This window comes from Oreochromis aureus, linkage group 23 (assembly GCF_013358895.1).
Source record: "Oreochromis aureus strain Israel breed Guangdong linkage group 23, ZZ_aureus, whole genome shotgun sequence".
Taxonomy (NCBI): domain Eukaryota; kingdom Metazoa; phylum Chordata; class Actinopteri; order Cichliformes; family Cichlidae; genus Oreochromis; species Oreochromis aureus.
The window spans coordinates 17255348-17270915 of NC_052963.1; the positions used below are offsets into that span (position 1 = coordinate 17255348).

The 15568-nt window shown below is 36.1% G+C and overlaps 1 protein-coding gene across 4 annotated transcripts in view; it reads left to right on the top strand.

Moving 5' to 3' along the window:
- Positions 1-15568, top strand: part of nfkbiz (nuclear factor of kappa light polypeptide gene enhancer in B-cells inhibitor, zeta) — a 41340-nt gene that overhangs the window by 16668 nt on the left and 9104 nt on the right. The window contains exon 1 of one of the 4 annotated variants that reach the window (XM_039607152.1): positions 3998-4005. The exons of the other annotated variants lie outside the window; for them this stretch is intronic. The gene's annotated coding sequence lies outside the window, so the exon portion shown is untranslated. Of the gene's footprint in view, positions 1-3997; positions 4006-15568 lie in introns of those variants that run through there. 4 annotated transcript variants of the gene reach the window in all.

Consider the following 15568-nt stretch of genomic DNA (forward strand, 5'->3'; position numbering starts at 1 on the left):
TTCTGACGTTATATTGTTGTCTTTTGTTGCAGACACCAAGTGCTGAGGTCCTGTCTCAGCCTCATACAGACCAATCGGTGAGTGACTTACCCACTTCATTCTTCCAACAGGTTACACATCATGTTTTTGTATTTGGTATCAAGTATATGTGTCAGATGGGCCTAGTGCATAAATGAAATGCACTTTAATTGTATTAAAACAATCAGTTTCAGTCAAAGTTAACCAAAATCAACATTAGCATTAGGAGAAAGTAATTGTCTATACCATTTGTTAGTCCAAACTTCCCTTAAAGCATCAGCGTGATCTTTATTCTGACTACATTTGATATTTTTGTCCTTTTACACATGTTTTTGTCCATTTAACCTCCTGCTGATCAGTTTACATGATTTAATTTCTGGGGAAATAGATGGCTTTACATCAGTGTTGGGTTTAGAGCTTTTATTGACAACAGCAGGAGAAGTTAGAAGTCAGGAACATGAACTCTACATGTGTTCAGTCGTCATGTCCTCATATTGTTTTAAGCTGTGAAGGACATGAGTGTGTTTCAGTTGCCTTCTTCATGTGGTTGGACCAACAACTCTAGTGTGTGTTACACTGTCCTCATATTGTTGGTAGCAGAACTGTACAGTGTTAAGTTTCTTTAGAATCTGGTATAAGGAAGTCGGATCCTTCTGTAATAATGTTCACTGCTACAAATATGATCTGTAGTTGATCATCTAGTTGGGATTTATACTAGAGAATGTTTCTGACGTTATATTGTTGTCTTTTGTTGCAGACACCAAGTGCTGAGGTCCTGTCTCAGCCTCATACAGACCAATCGGTGAGTGACTTACCCACTTCATTCTTCCAACAGGTTACACATCATATTTTTGTATTTGGTATCAAGTATATGTGTCAGATGGGCCTAGTGCATAAATGAAATGCACTTTAATTGTATTAAAACAATCAGTTTCAGTCAAAGTTAACCAAAATCAACATTAGCATTAGGAGAAAGTAATTGTCTATACCATTTGTTAGTCCAAACTTTCCCTTTAAGCATCAGCTTGATCTTTATTCTGACTACATTTGATATTTTTGTCCTTTTACACGTTTTTGTCCATTTAACCTCCCGCTGATCAGTTTACATGATTTAATTTCTGGGGAAATAGATGGCTTTACATCAGTGTTGGGTTTAGAGCTTTTATTGACAACAGCAGGAGAAGTTAGAAGTCAGGAACATGAACTCTACATGTGTTCAGTCGTCATGTCCTCATATTGTTTTAAGCTGTGAAGGACATGAGTGTGTTTAAGTAGAAGTCCTCATATGGTAGGACCAGTGATTGTAGTGTGTGTGTTACACTGTCCTCATATTGTTGGTAGCAGAACTGTACAGTGTTAAGTTTCTTTAGAATCTGGTATAAGGAAGTCAGATCCTTCTGTAATAATGTTCACTGCTACAAATATGATCTGTAGTTAATTATCTAGTCGGGATTTATCCTAGAGAATGTTTCTGACGTTATATTGTTGTCTTTTGTTGCAGACACCAAGTGCTGAGGTCCTGTCTCAGCCTCATACAGACCAATCGGTGAGTGACATACCCACTTCATTCTTCCAACAGGTTACACATCATGTTTTTGTATTTGGTATCAAGTATATGTGCCAGTTGGGCCTAGTGCATAAATGAAATGCACTTTGATTGTTTTAATACAATCAGTTTGAGGAAAAGTTTCCCAAAATCAACATTAGTATTAGGAGAAAGCAATTGTCTATACCATTTGTTAGTCCAAACTTTCCCTTAAAGCATCAGCTTGATCTTTATTCTGACTACATTTGATATTTTTGTCCTTTTACACGCTTTTTGTCCATTTAACCTCCCCGCCGATCAGTTTACATGATTTAATTTCTGGGAAATAGATGGCTTTACATCAGTGTTGGGTTTAGAGCTTTTATTGACAACAGCAGGAGAAGTTAGAAGTCAGGAACATGAACTCTACATGTGTTCAGTCGTCATGTCCTCATATTGTTTTAAGCTGTGAAGGACATGAGTGTGTTTAAGAAGAAGTCCTCATATGGTAGGACCAGTGATTGTAGTGTGTGTTACACTGTCCTCATATTGTTTTAAGCTGTGAAGGACATGAGTGTGTTTCAGTTGCCTTCTTCATGTGGTTGGACCAACAACTCTAGTGTGTGTTACACTGTCCTCATATTGTTGGTAGCAGAACTGTACAGTGTTAAGTTTCTTTAGAATCTGGTATAAGGAAGTCGGATCCTTCTGTAATAATGTTCACTGCTACAAATATGATCTGTAGTTGATCATCTAGTCGGGATTTATACTAGAGAATGTTTCTGACGTTATATTGTTGTCTTTTGTTGCAGACACCAAGTGCTGAGGTCCTGTCTCAGCCTCATACAGACCAATCGGTGAGTGACTTACCCACTTCATTCTTCCAACAGGTTACACATCATATTTTTGTATTTGGTATCAAGTATATGTGTCAGATGGGCCTAGTGCATAAATGAAATGTACTTTAATTGTATTAAAACAATCAGTTTCAGTCAAAGTTAACCAAAATCAACATTAGCATTAGGAGAAAGTAATTGTCTATACCAGGGTGCCCAATCCCAGTCCTCGAGAGCTACTGTCCTGCAGCTTTTAGATGCATCCCTACTCCAACACAGCTGAATCAAATAGTTGGATTACCAATTCGGCATGCCATCAAGTCTGGCAAAGGCCTGATAACGAGCCATTCATTTGATTCAGGTGTGTGCTCGAACAAGGACGCATCTAAAAGCTGCAGGGCAGTAGCTCTCGAGGACTGGGATTGGGCACCCCTGGTCTATACCATTTGTTAGTCCAAACTTACCCTTAAAGCATCAGCTTGATCTTTATTCTGACTACATTTGATATTTTTGTCCTTTTACACATGTTTTTGTCCATTTAACCTCCCGCTGATCAGTTTACATGATTTAATTTCTGGGAAATAGATGGCTTTACATCAGTGTTGGGTTTAGAGCTTTTATTGACAACAGCAGGAGAAGTTAGAAGTCAGGAACATGAACTCTACATGTGTTCAGTCGTCATGTCCTCATATTGTTTTAAGCTGTGAAGGACGTGAGTGTGTTTAAGTAGAAGTCCTCATGTGGTAGGACCAGTGATTGTAGTGTGTGTGTTACACTGTCCTCATATTGTTTTAAGCTGTGAAGGACATGAGTGTGTTTCAGTTGCCTTCCTCATGTGGTTGGACCAACAACTCTAGTGTGTGTTACACTGTCCTCATATTGTTGGTAGCAGAACTGTACAGTGTTAAGTTTCTATAGAATCTTGTATAAGGAAGTCGGATCCTTCTGTGAATAATGTTCACTGCTACAAATATGATCTGTAGTTGATCATCTAGTCGGGATTTATACTAGAGAATGTTTCTGACGTTATATTGTTGTCTTTTGTTGCAGACACCAAGTGCTGAGGTCCTGTCTCAGCCTCATACAGACCAATTGGTGAGTGACATACCCACTTCATTCTTCCAACAGGTTACACATCATGTTTTTTGTATTTAGTAATCAAGTTTATGTGTCAGTTGGGCCTAGTGCATAAATTAAATGCACTTTGATTGTATTAAAACAATCAGTTTGAGTCAAAGTTTCCCAAAATCAACATTAGCTTTACTTCTTTGTGAAGATCTTAGGAGAAAGAAATTGGCGTACCATTTGTTAGTTCTAACTTTCCCTTTAAAGCATCAGCTTGATATTTATTCCTACTAAATTTGATATTTTTGTGTTTTTGTGTTACATTGTCCTCATATTGTTTTAAGCTGTGAAGGACATGAATGTGTTTTGTAGCCTTTCTCAATTGGTAGAACCAACAACTCTAGTTTGTGTTACATTGCTCCTTTAAAGTGCTCCAGTAGAAAGCAAGGTTTAAGAACATTTTGTATTCACATTATAAACTATAAACTAGAATATTTTCTATCTTTTCTTGCATTCACATTAAGATATTTTCTTTTGTTTCCATTTATGACAGCTGGGAAGGTGAGAAGCAAGTGGACAAATGATGAAGTAAAGGTTGCTGCAAAGTACCAGGTAAAAGGAATGTGACTGCTGCTTCCAAGCAGAGCCGGCAGCTCGTAAAGGCAGAGACTGGGTTGCCATAAAGTACTACATCCACAACAGGATCATTGCATTAAAAGAAAGATGCAAGGAAAAAAAGAAACAACCAAGAGAGATACTTTGTTGCTTCCACAGTTATGTCAATATTGTAGTTTTCTGTATTGCATTGTTCTTACTCATAAATCTGTGGTTTATGCTGGGTGCTTTTTCCAATTAAATGATAAGAAAGGCAGATAATGTTCCACGTTTTTATTGACATGAACATTCACTACAAAATGAATTAATGCATTACAATATTAAGACTTAAAAAGTAGACTGACCACATTTGACCTATGTCTTTTTTAAGTCTCTACACAGCTCATATTTACTGTTTTATTAACACATAAATGTCTGATATTTCTGTCAGAAGTTACCCGACTGGTGAGCATTACTATTGTGCATCCATGCCTATTATATTGTAATCTCAAAAGGAGCCAAGCTTAAAAATACAGAACCTACCCTTACCTGGTCCTTATAAGTCATATATACTTGAAAATTATGTGTTTCCATGGGCTTCACAATTCACCTAAACATGAAATATCAGTGTGTGACCTTATGGTACTCATAAGTCACATAAACCTGACAGTGTCCTCACAAGTAGCATTAAATTCAGGTTTGACCAAAATTTCACCCTAGCCAAAATCTCAACAGATGGGCGTGTTCCTGGAAGCATGGGTCAAACTTTGTGTGATTCCCATGCCTCTAGGACCTTCAGAAAGGCACGTTCCCATTTGTCACATTTTGTCATAGGTCCTGATATTTCACGAAAACACGTATGTGTGTGTGTGTGTGTGTGTGTGTGTGTGTGTGTGTGTGAGAGAGAGAGAGAGAAAGGGAGGCGAGAGAGAGTTTTTATGGGAGCATCTTATTGTATGATTTTAATTCAATATATTTAGACTGGTTGACTGAATTTGGTCCTGTGTGTGTCTCTCTGTGCATGTGTGTTTCAATATGTGTCCATATTTGTGATTGTGTGACTGTTATACTTTTTTTTTGCTGATTTTCTTTTCATTTAACAATTACATTTGAGGGACCCTTAGCATGTTCAGGATTTTTTCAGCTGTCCATTTTGCTTTTTCAATTTTTCTATTTAAGTTATTACTATTGTGCTAAGTCATAGCATTTCTGCTGATTTTCAGTATTTGTGCTAAATACAGCATTTCTGCTATTTTATAAGATTTGTGCTAAATATAGTATTTCTGTCAAATTACAGCATTTCTGCTATGTTGTACTGTTTCTCTAAATCATAGTATTTCTGTAATGTTTAAGAATGTTTGGCTAAATATATTCTTTCTGTTATCTTATACTATTTCTCCTAAATTCTTGTATTTTGAGAAGTTATCGTGTTTCTGGTAAGTTACAATATTTCTGCTAAGTTCTGCTATGCTATTGTATTTCTGCCAAGTATTATGTTTCCTCTAAGATATTGCAGTTCTGCTAAGTCACTACATTTTAGCAAAGTTCCTTTGCTTCTGCAAAGATTTTACAATTTCTGCAACTTTTCAGCTTTTTCAGCTAGTTTCAGCAGAAAGCTTCAGCTTTAAAGCATCCACACTGCATTTTCGCAGGAAATGCAAATTCTTCTAGTTGTGTGGATGCTGGAGGCATCCACACTATTGAGTTCCTGTTTCTCTTTATTCTTTATTATTATTCTTCAAGTTGCTTCCGTACGTTTTTTGCTGTTTAACTACTTCAACAATTTTTGTGCTATTTTCACCGTTCAAATTTTAAACTATTCTGCTATTTCTGCTAAAGTGTGCTATGACTTTTGGTATTTTTTGCTGTTATACTTTTAAAATATTAAGCTTTTTATGCAATTTTTTGTCCCATTGAAATGAATGGGAAACTTCCGCAATTCTGCTAAAACTTACTCTTTTTTGAAACTTAACTACTTTCTCATACTTTCGCCTAGAACAACCATTCAAATTTTAAAATGTTCACAAATTATTGGGCTATTCATGAATGATTCAGCTTTTTCATATCTGTTACCGTTTTCATCTTATCCCTCTTTAAGTTTTGAGTTTCATCTTTGTGATTTTTCACAAAATACATGCGTTGTTATGGTTGCTATGCACTTGGTTCTAAGTGAGCCACTGTACCTTTGGCAATTTTCTCTTCATGTCCGAACAACTTCTTGCTACTTGCTCAATTTTCACTCAACTTCCACAAATTATACATCAAAATGTAGGTATTTTTGCTGGCTTTCAGAAAATGTCACCATCATTGTTGTGGGATTTATAGAATTTTGGCAAATCTCCTCAGACCAACACAAAGTCAGAAAACTCTCCATAGAAAGTCAATGGAGAGTTCGTTTAAAATCACCGCTTGATTTCTGTAATGAGAGGCATATTCGAATCGTCATATCTCCCTAACAAAGCGACATTAAGACATGAGGCTTGTGCCAATATATCTTCAGACACTCCTGACGCTCACAGTGTACGATTTTTTTTCTCACCTATTACCATTTGGCCATGAATTACGTTTGTTTGAGGGTAGGAAATTTGTCCCTCGCTCAGATTTCTTCAGCTTTCAAACTCTGGAAATGAACCACTTTTTTCTCTCGTCATATCTTTTTGATAGATTTCCACAAAGACCTGAAAATTTCCATGACTGTTCACCAAAGCCTGCTGTCTCTTACGGTGAAAGAATTATATCGATACTCCAAATAGATTTAGAGTTAGAAAGCGTTGTTTGAGGGCAGGTCAAGGCAGTTTTTGCTTCGCCTCTACTCAGTTATGGTTCATTAGAAGTCAAATATCTTTAATAATTCATATTTTAATGATAAATTGTTAACACTTGAAGATTCCCCCATCTCTTCTGAACAAAACGGTGTAAGAATGACCGTTCTAGCCCCTACGGTTAGGAAATTATGGCCATTTGTTTGAGAGGAATCCTCACTATGAGAAATACACTGCAGAAATCCTGTCTCTCTCTGTGCTGAGTGTAAAAACGGCTGCACCTGTTTTGGCGGGAAAAAGTACACAGCCTCTCTGATTGGTGGATTCAAATTTAGCAGCTCCCAGGCTGCTTGACTGACCTAGAAACTTGCTTGTCTCTCCCTATATGTGTGTGTGTGTGTGTGTGTGTGTGTGTGTGTGTGTGTGTGTGTGTGTGAGAGAGAGAGAGAAAGAGAGGCGAGAGAGAGTTTTTATGGGAGCATCTTATTGTATGATTTAAATTCAATATATTTAGACTGGTTGACTGAATTTGATCCTGTGTGTCTCTCTGTGCTTGTGTGTTTCCATATGTGTCCATATTTGTGATTGTGGGACTTTTTCAGCTGTTCATTTTGCTTTTCCAATTTTTCTATTTAAGTTATTACTATTGTGCTAAGTCATAGCATTTCTGCTGCTTTTCAGTATTTGTGCTAAATACAGCATTTCTGCTAAATCATACTATTTCTGCTATTTTATAAGATTTGTGCTAAATACAGCATTTGTGCTAAATCATACTATTTCTGCTATTTTATAGGATTTGTACTTAATATAATATTTCTGCTTAATTATAGTATTTCTGCCATTTTATAGTATTTGTGCTAAAACATAGTATTTCTACTAAATGCAGTATTTCTGGGTAATCATTGTATTTCTATATATTTCTGCCAGGTCCCCAGGAGTCAGTCCTCTGTAAGGACTGTAATATTAAAATTTGCACATTGGGACCTTCGTGGCTTTAGAGCTGGGCGATAAAACGATAACGATATGTATTATGAAATAACTTTTCGCAATAGAAAAATTAAACTATTGCGATAGGCCTCATCTCTCTTGTCCTCTTAAAAAAAAAAAAAAAGAACAGCCAATCCAAATTAAGTAGCGCAGAGCCGAACCAATCACCGCCTCAGGCCACTTCAGGTGAGTTGTTATGTACAGCACAAGCCTCAAAGGCACATGTGTATTTATTTGTTTTTGCAGCCGTGCAGCCCAGGTAATGAAGGAAAGGAGTTTGCCGACTAGAGAAAAATCAACCGAGAGCCTGAGCGAAGGTTACCGAAGAAAAAACAGATGATGGTTCCAATCCCAGAGAGCTTGTCAAACGGAAGGGCCACAGAAGTTCCGTAGTGTGAAGGTATTTCGGCTATTTCAAGTCTGACAAAAACAGAGTAGCGCAAGACTGTAAATTGTGCCGAAAGCAAGTCTGGAAATACAATAAAGCGGTGCATGCTCAATCTCTGACTGAAAGCGCTAATTCGTCATGTGGCTTTTGTCAGACTAAAGTAACTGTTAAAACTGTTTGAAAAGCTAAGCTATACAACAAGGAGAGATTGAGAATTTCCTTTTAGTTCTCAGTTTATTTGATATTGACAAAAGTTAGTCAATTTTGTCTGTTCTTCTGTAGAACGACCTAAGATTTATTTTTAGAATTAATATTTTGTTTCTAAGTGGAATTGACAATTTAGTGGTATTGACAATTTAGTGGTCTGTTTTGTTTGTTCTATTTTGAAACTTAAACGCTTTAGGGCTGCCCTTTGTGTAGTTTGCAATATTTGCCTTTATTTATCTGAAACTGAAGTCTCATGTTCCTTAAGTACATCTGCCCTGTTGAACTTATTATGGGAAATAAATTTTAACTAAAACAAGCTGCTAATTATTTCACATTTTACTTGTGAGCAACGGCACATTTAAATCTTACAAATATAGTTATTTGGCTTATATCGTGATATATATCGTTATCGCCTGAAATGAAAAAAACATATCGTGATATGAAAAAATCTTATATCGCCCAGCTCTACGTGGCTTCTAAGCCAACCAATCATCTATGTCATATAGCTCTAATATTTCATATTTTTATTTTAAATGGTCAACATTTCAAGATTCCCCCATGTCTTCTGAACAAAACGGTGTAAGAATGACCGTTCTAGCCCCTACGGTTAGGAAATTATGGCTGTTTGTTTGAGGGGAGTCCTCACTATGGAAAATAGAAAGCACAATTCCTGTCTCTCTCTGTGCTGTGTGTGTGTAAGCAGGTGCACCAGTTTTGGCGGGAAAAAGTACACAGCCTCTCTGATTGGTGGATTTAAATTTAGCAGCTCCCAGGCTGCTTGACTGAGCTAGAAACTTGATTTTCTCTCCCTCTGTGTGTGTGTGTGTGTGTGTGTGTGTGTGAGAGAGAGAGAGAGAGAGAGAGACACACATACACACACACAAAGACCTTTTTAGGGCAGCATCTCATTGGTGGATAAAAATATAATATATTCAGACTGGTTGACTGGCATAGACCCTGTGTGTTTGTCTCTCTCTGTACATTTGTGTATCCATATTTGATTTTCTGTGTATTTGGTGATTTGTGTATCCATATTTGATTTTGTGTATCTGTTGGCTGTTCTTTCTTTTTTTTTCTAAATGTATTTTTATTTTATTTTTTCACAGATGAACAAAAATTAGTTTTGAGCGAACTTAACCATGTTCCTTTTATTCAGCTTATCATTTTACCGTTCCAATATTTTCACTTAAGTTATTACTATTCTACTCAATCATATTATCTGTTCTAAATCATTGTTATTAAGCTATATTGTAGGATTTCTGCTAAATCATAGTATTTCTACTATATTATATTTTTCTTTCTAAATATAGCATTTTTGCTATAGAATAGTGTTTCTGCTATATTATAATATTTGTGCTAAACTTGGAGTATTTTTGCTAAAACATAGTATTTATATAAAATTACAATATTCATAGTATATTACAGTGTCTCTGGTAAATCACAGCATTTCTGCTATGTTGTACTGTTTTTCTAAATCATAGTATTTCTGTAATGTTTAAGAATGTTTGGCTAAATATATTCTTTCTGTTATCTTATACTATTTCTCCTAAATTCCTGTATTTTTGAGAAGTTATCATGTTTCTGGTAAGTTACAATGTTTCTGCTAAGTTCTGCTATGCTATTTTATTTCTGCCAAGTATTATGTTTCCTCTAAGATATTACAGTTCTGCTAAGTTACTACATTTTAGCAAAGTTCCTTTGCTTCTGCAAAGTTTTTACAATTTCTGCAACTTTTCAGCTTTTTCAGCTAGTTTCAGCAGACAGCTTCAGCGTTCCAGCATCCACACTGCATTTTCGCAGGAAATGCAAATTGTGTGGATGCTGGAGGCATCCACACTATTGAGTTCCTGTTTCTCTTTATTCTTTATTATTATTATTATTATTATTATTATTATTATTATTATTATTCTTCAAGTTGCTTCCGTACGTTTTTTGCTGTTTAACTACTTCCACAATTTTCAGCCGATTTTCACCGTTCAAATTTTAAACTATTCTGCTATTTCTGCTAAAGTGTGCTATGACTTTTGGTATTTTTGCTGTTATACTTTTTAAAATATTAAGCTTTTTATGCAATTTTTGTCCCATTGAAATGAATGGAAAACTTCCAAAATTCTGCTAAAACTTGCTTGTTTTTGAAACTTAACTACTTCCTCATACTTTCACCTAGAACAACCATTTAAACTTTAAAATGTTCACAAATTATTGGGCTATTCCTGTCTGATTCAGCTTTTTCATATCTGTTACCATTTTCATCTTATCCCTCTTTAAGTTCTGAGATTCATTTTTCTGATTTTTCAGAAAATACATGCGTTGTTATGGTTGCTATGCAGTTGGTTCTAAGTGAGCCACTCTTCCTTTTTTAAATCTTCTCTTCATGTCCGAACAACTTCTTGCTACTCGCTCAATTTTCACTCAACCCACACAAATTATACATCAAAACGTAGGTATTTTTGCTGGCTTTCAGAAAATGTCACCATCATTGTTGTGAGATTTATAGAATTTTGGCAAATCTCCTCAGACCAACACAAAGTCTGAAAACTCTCCATAGAAACTCAATGGAGAGTTTGTTCAAAATCACCGCTTGATTTCTGTAATGAGAGGCATATTCGAATCGTCATATCTCCCTAACAAAGTGACATTAAGACATGAGGCTTGTGCCAATATATCTTCAGACACCCTGACGCTCACAGTGTACGACGATTTTTTTCTCACCTATTACCATTTGGCCATGAATTACGTTTGTTTGAGGGTAGGAAATTTGTCCCTCGCTCAGATTTCTTCAGCTTTCAAACTCTGGAAATGAACCACTTTTTTTCTCTCGTCATATGTTTTTGATAGATTTCCACAAAGACCTGAAAATTTCCATGACTGTTCACCAAAGCCTGCTGTCTCTTACGGTGAAAGAATTATATCGATACTCCATATAGATTTAGAGTTAGAAAGCGTTGTTTGAGGGCAGGTCAAGGCAGTTTTTGCTTCGCCTCTACTCAGTTATGGTGCATTAGAAGTCAAATATCTTTAATAATTCATATTTTAATGATAAATTGTTAACACTTGAAGATTCCCCATCTCTTCTGAACAAAACGGTGTAAGAATGACCGTTCTAGCCCCTACGGTTAGGAAATTATGGCCATTTGTTTGAGAGGAATCCTCACTATGAGAAATACACTGCAGAAATCCTGTCTCTCTCTGTGCTGAGTGTGTAAAAACGGCTGCACCTGTTTTGGCGGGAAAAAGTACACAGCCTCTCTGATTGGTGGATTCAAATTTAGCAGCTCCCAGGCTGCTTGACTGACCTAGAAACTTGCTTGTCTCTCTATGTGTGTGTGTGTGTGTGTGTGTGTGTGTGTGTGTGTGTGAGAGAGAGAGAGAAAGGGAGGGCGAGAGAGAGTTTTTATGGGAGCATCTTATTATATGATTTAAATTCAATATATTTAGACTGGTTGACTGAATACAGCATTTCTGCAAAATCATACTATGTCTGCTATTTTATGAGATTTGTGCTAAATACAGCATTTCTGCTATTTCTGCCAAATTTAGTATTTTTGATTAATTAGGGATTTTCTACCAAATCATAGTACAGTTTTACTGCTTTTTATAGGATTTTTAGAGGATATTTATATTGCTTAATATAGTATTTCTGCTTTTCATAGGATTTGTGCTTAATATAGTTTTTCTAAAAAATGTAGTATTTATGCTTAATCATACTATTTCTATATATTTCTGCCAGGTCCCCAGGCAGCTAATCCTCTGTGAGGACTGATACATACAAATACATACCAGGGCCTGCACGGCTTACCAGCCAGCCAATCATATCTGAGGTCTGCCCTTTCTTCTCTCGTCATATCTCAGCGACAGATGTACAAAGAGCAATGCAAATCACAGTCAAAGTACACGAAAGTACGCTGATTCACCCAGTACAAGAATTATGCTTCTAGTCCACCTAGTTTTTGAGTTACACGACGTTTTGTAACTGCAAAACGGCGTTTTTCGCCTCTCACCGCAATCTGATTCTGACTGCTCATCACCCTGTTTTCCAGGCGCCGCTCTCTTTCCCAGTGGCGCAGTTGGTAATGACACAGGTCTGCAACCCAAAGGTCGTGGGTTCAATTACACCTTGGGCAACATGTGTTTTTTTCCTACAAATTAATACACTATCACAGACCACTAATTCATATTCATCATTTATTACAATTCTGCAACCTTTTATGATTTTAGCAGCTTTTGTAATATGGACCTCAGATTCTTGTTAACACTCCATGGCACAAATACTGTTCCTTTAGGCTTAGGCTCTGTGTGTGTGTGTGTGTGTGTGTGTGTGTGTGTGTGTGTGTGTGTGAGAGAGAGAGAGAGAGAGAGAGCGAGAGAGAGCCTTTTGATGGGAGCATCTTATTATATCACTTAAATTCAATATATTTAGACTGGTTGACTGAATTTGGTCCTGTGTGTCTCTCTGTGCATGTGTGTTTCCATATGTGCCCATATTTGTGATTGTGTGACTGTTATACTTTTTTTGCTGATTTTTTTTTTTTAATTAACAATTAGATTTGAGGGACCCTTAGCATGTTCAGGATTTTTCCAGCTGTCCATTTTGCTTTTCCAATTTTTCTATAAGTTATTACTGTTGTGCTAAGTCATAGCATTTCTGCTGCTTTTCAGTATTTGTGCTAAATACAGCATTTCTGCTAAATCATACTATTTCTGCTATTTTATGAGATTTGTGCCAAATACAGCATTTCTGCTAAATCATATTATTTCTGCTATTTCATAAGATTTGTACTAAATATAGTGTTTCTGCCAAATATAGTATTTCTGCTTAATTATAGTATTTCTGCCATTTTATAGTATTTGTGCTAAAACATAGTATTTCTACTAAATGTAGTATTTATGCTTAATCATACTATTTGTATATATTTCTGCCAGGTCCCCAGGCAGCTAATCCTCTGTGAGGACTGATACATATAAAATTTACATATCAGGGCCTGCACAGCTTCCCAGCCAGCCAATCATATCTGAGGTCTGCCCTTTCTTCTCTCGTCATATCTCAGCGACAGATGTACAAAGAGCAATGCAAATCACAGTCAAAGTACACGAAAGTACGCTGATTCACCCAGTACAAGAATTATGCTTCTAGTTATTATTATTATTCTTCAAGTTGCTTCCGTACGTTTTTTGCTGTTTAACTACTTCAACAATTTTTGTGCTATTTTCACCGTTCAAATTTTAAACTATTCTGCTATTTCTGCTAAAGTGTGCTATGACTTTTGGTATTTTTTGCTGTTATACTTTTTAAAATATTAAGCTTTTTATGCAATTTTTTGTCCCATTGAAATGAATGGAAAACTTCCAAAATTCTGCTAAAACTTACTCATTTTTGAAACTTAACTACTTTCTCATACTTTCGCCTAGAACAACCATTCAAATTTTAAAATGTTCACAAATTATTGGGCTATTCATGAATGATTCAGCTTTTTCATATCTGTTACCGTTTTCATCTTATCCCTCTTTAAGTTTTGAGTTTCATCTTTGTGATTTTTCACAAAATACATGCGTTGTTATGGTTGCTATGCAGTTGGTTCTAAGTGAGCCACTGTACCTTTGGCAATTTTCTCTTCATGTCCGAACAACTTCTTGTTACTCGCTCAATTTTCACTCAACCCACACAAATTATACATCAAAATGTAGGTATTTTTGCTGGCTTTCAGAAAATGTCACCATCATTGTTGTCAGATTTATAGAATTTTGGCAAATCTCCTCAGACCAACACAAAAGTCGCAAAACTCTCCATAGAAAGTCAATGGAGAGCTTGTTCAAAATCATCGCTTGATTTCTGTAATGAGAGGCATATTCGAATCGTCATATCTCCTTAACGGCGAAGTTAAAACATGAGGCTTGTCCCGTGATATCTTCAGACACTCCTGACGCTCACAATTCAAGAATTTTTTTCTCACCTATTACCGTTCTGAAATGAGTTAGACTTGTTTGAGGGTAGGAAATTTGTCCTCGCTCAGATTTCTTCAGATTTCAAACTCTGGAAATGAGGCACTTTTTTTCTCTCGTCATATGTTTTTGATAGATTTCCACAGAGACCTGAAAATTTCCATGACTGTTCACCAAAGCCTGCTGTCTCTTACGGTGAAAGAATGATATCTATACTCCAAATAGATTTAGAGTTAGAAAGCGTTGTTTGAGGGCAAGTCAAGGCAGTTTTCGCTTGCCTCTACTCAGTTATGGTGCATTAGAAGTCAAATATCTTCAATAATTCATATTTTAATGATAAATTGTCCACACTGTAAGATTCCCCATCTCTTCTGAACAAAACGGTGTAAGAATGACCGTTCTAGCCCCTACGGTTAGGAAATTATGGCCATTTGTTTGAGAGGAATCCTCACTATGAGAAATACACTGCAGAAATCCTGTCTCTCTCTGTGCTGAGTGTGTAAAACGGCTGCACCTGTTTTGGCGGAAAAAGTACACAGCCTCTCTGATTGGTGGATTCAAATTTAGCAGCTCCCAGGCTGCTTGACTGACCTAGAAACTTGATTTTCTCTCCTGTTTGTGTGTGTGTGTGTGTGTGTGTGTGTGACAGAGAGAGAGAAAGGGAGGCGAGAGAGAGTTTTATGGGAGCATCTTATTATATGATTTAAATTCAATATATTTAGACTGGTTGACTGAATTTGATCCTGTGTGTGTCTCTCTGTGCATGTGTGTTTCCATATGTGTCCATATTTGTGATTGTGTCACTGTTATACTTTTTTTTGCTGATTTTTTTCATTTAACAATTACATTTGAGGGACCCTTAGCATGTTCAGGATTCTTTCAGCTGTCCATTTTCCTTTTCTTTTTTAAGTTATTACTATTGTGTTGAGTCATAGCATTTCTGCTGCTTTTCAGTATTTGTGCTAAATACAGCATTTCTGCAAAATCATACTATGTCTGCTATTTCATAAGATTTGTGCTAAATACAGCATTTCTGCTAAATCATACTCTTTCTGCTATTTCATAAGATTTGTGCTAAATATAGTGTTTCTGCTATTTCTGCCAAATTTAGTATTTTTGATTAATTAGGGTTTTCTACCAAATCATAGTACAGTTTTACTGCTTTTTATAGGATTTTTAGAGGATATTTATATTGCTTAATATAGTATTTCTGCTTTTTATAGGATTTGTGCTTAATATAGTTTTT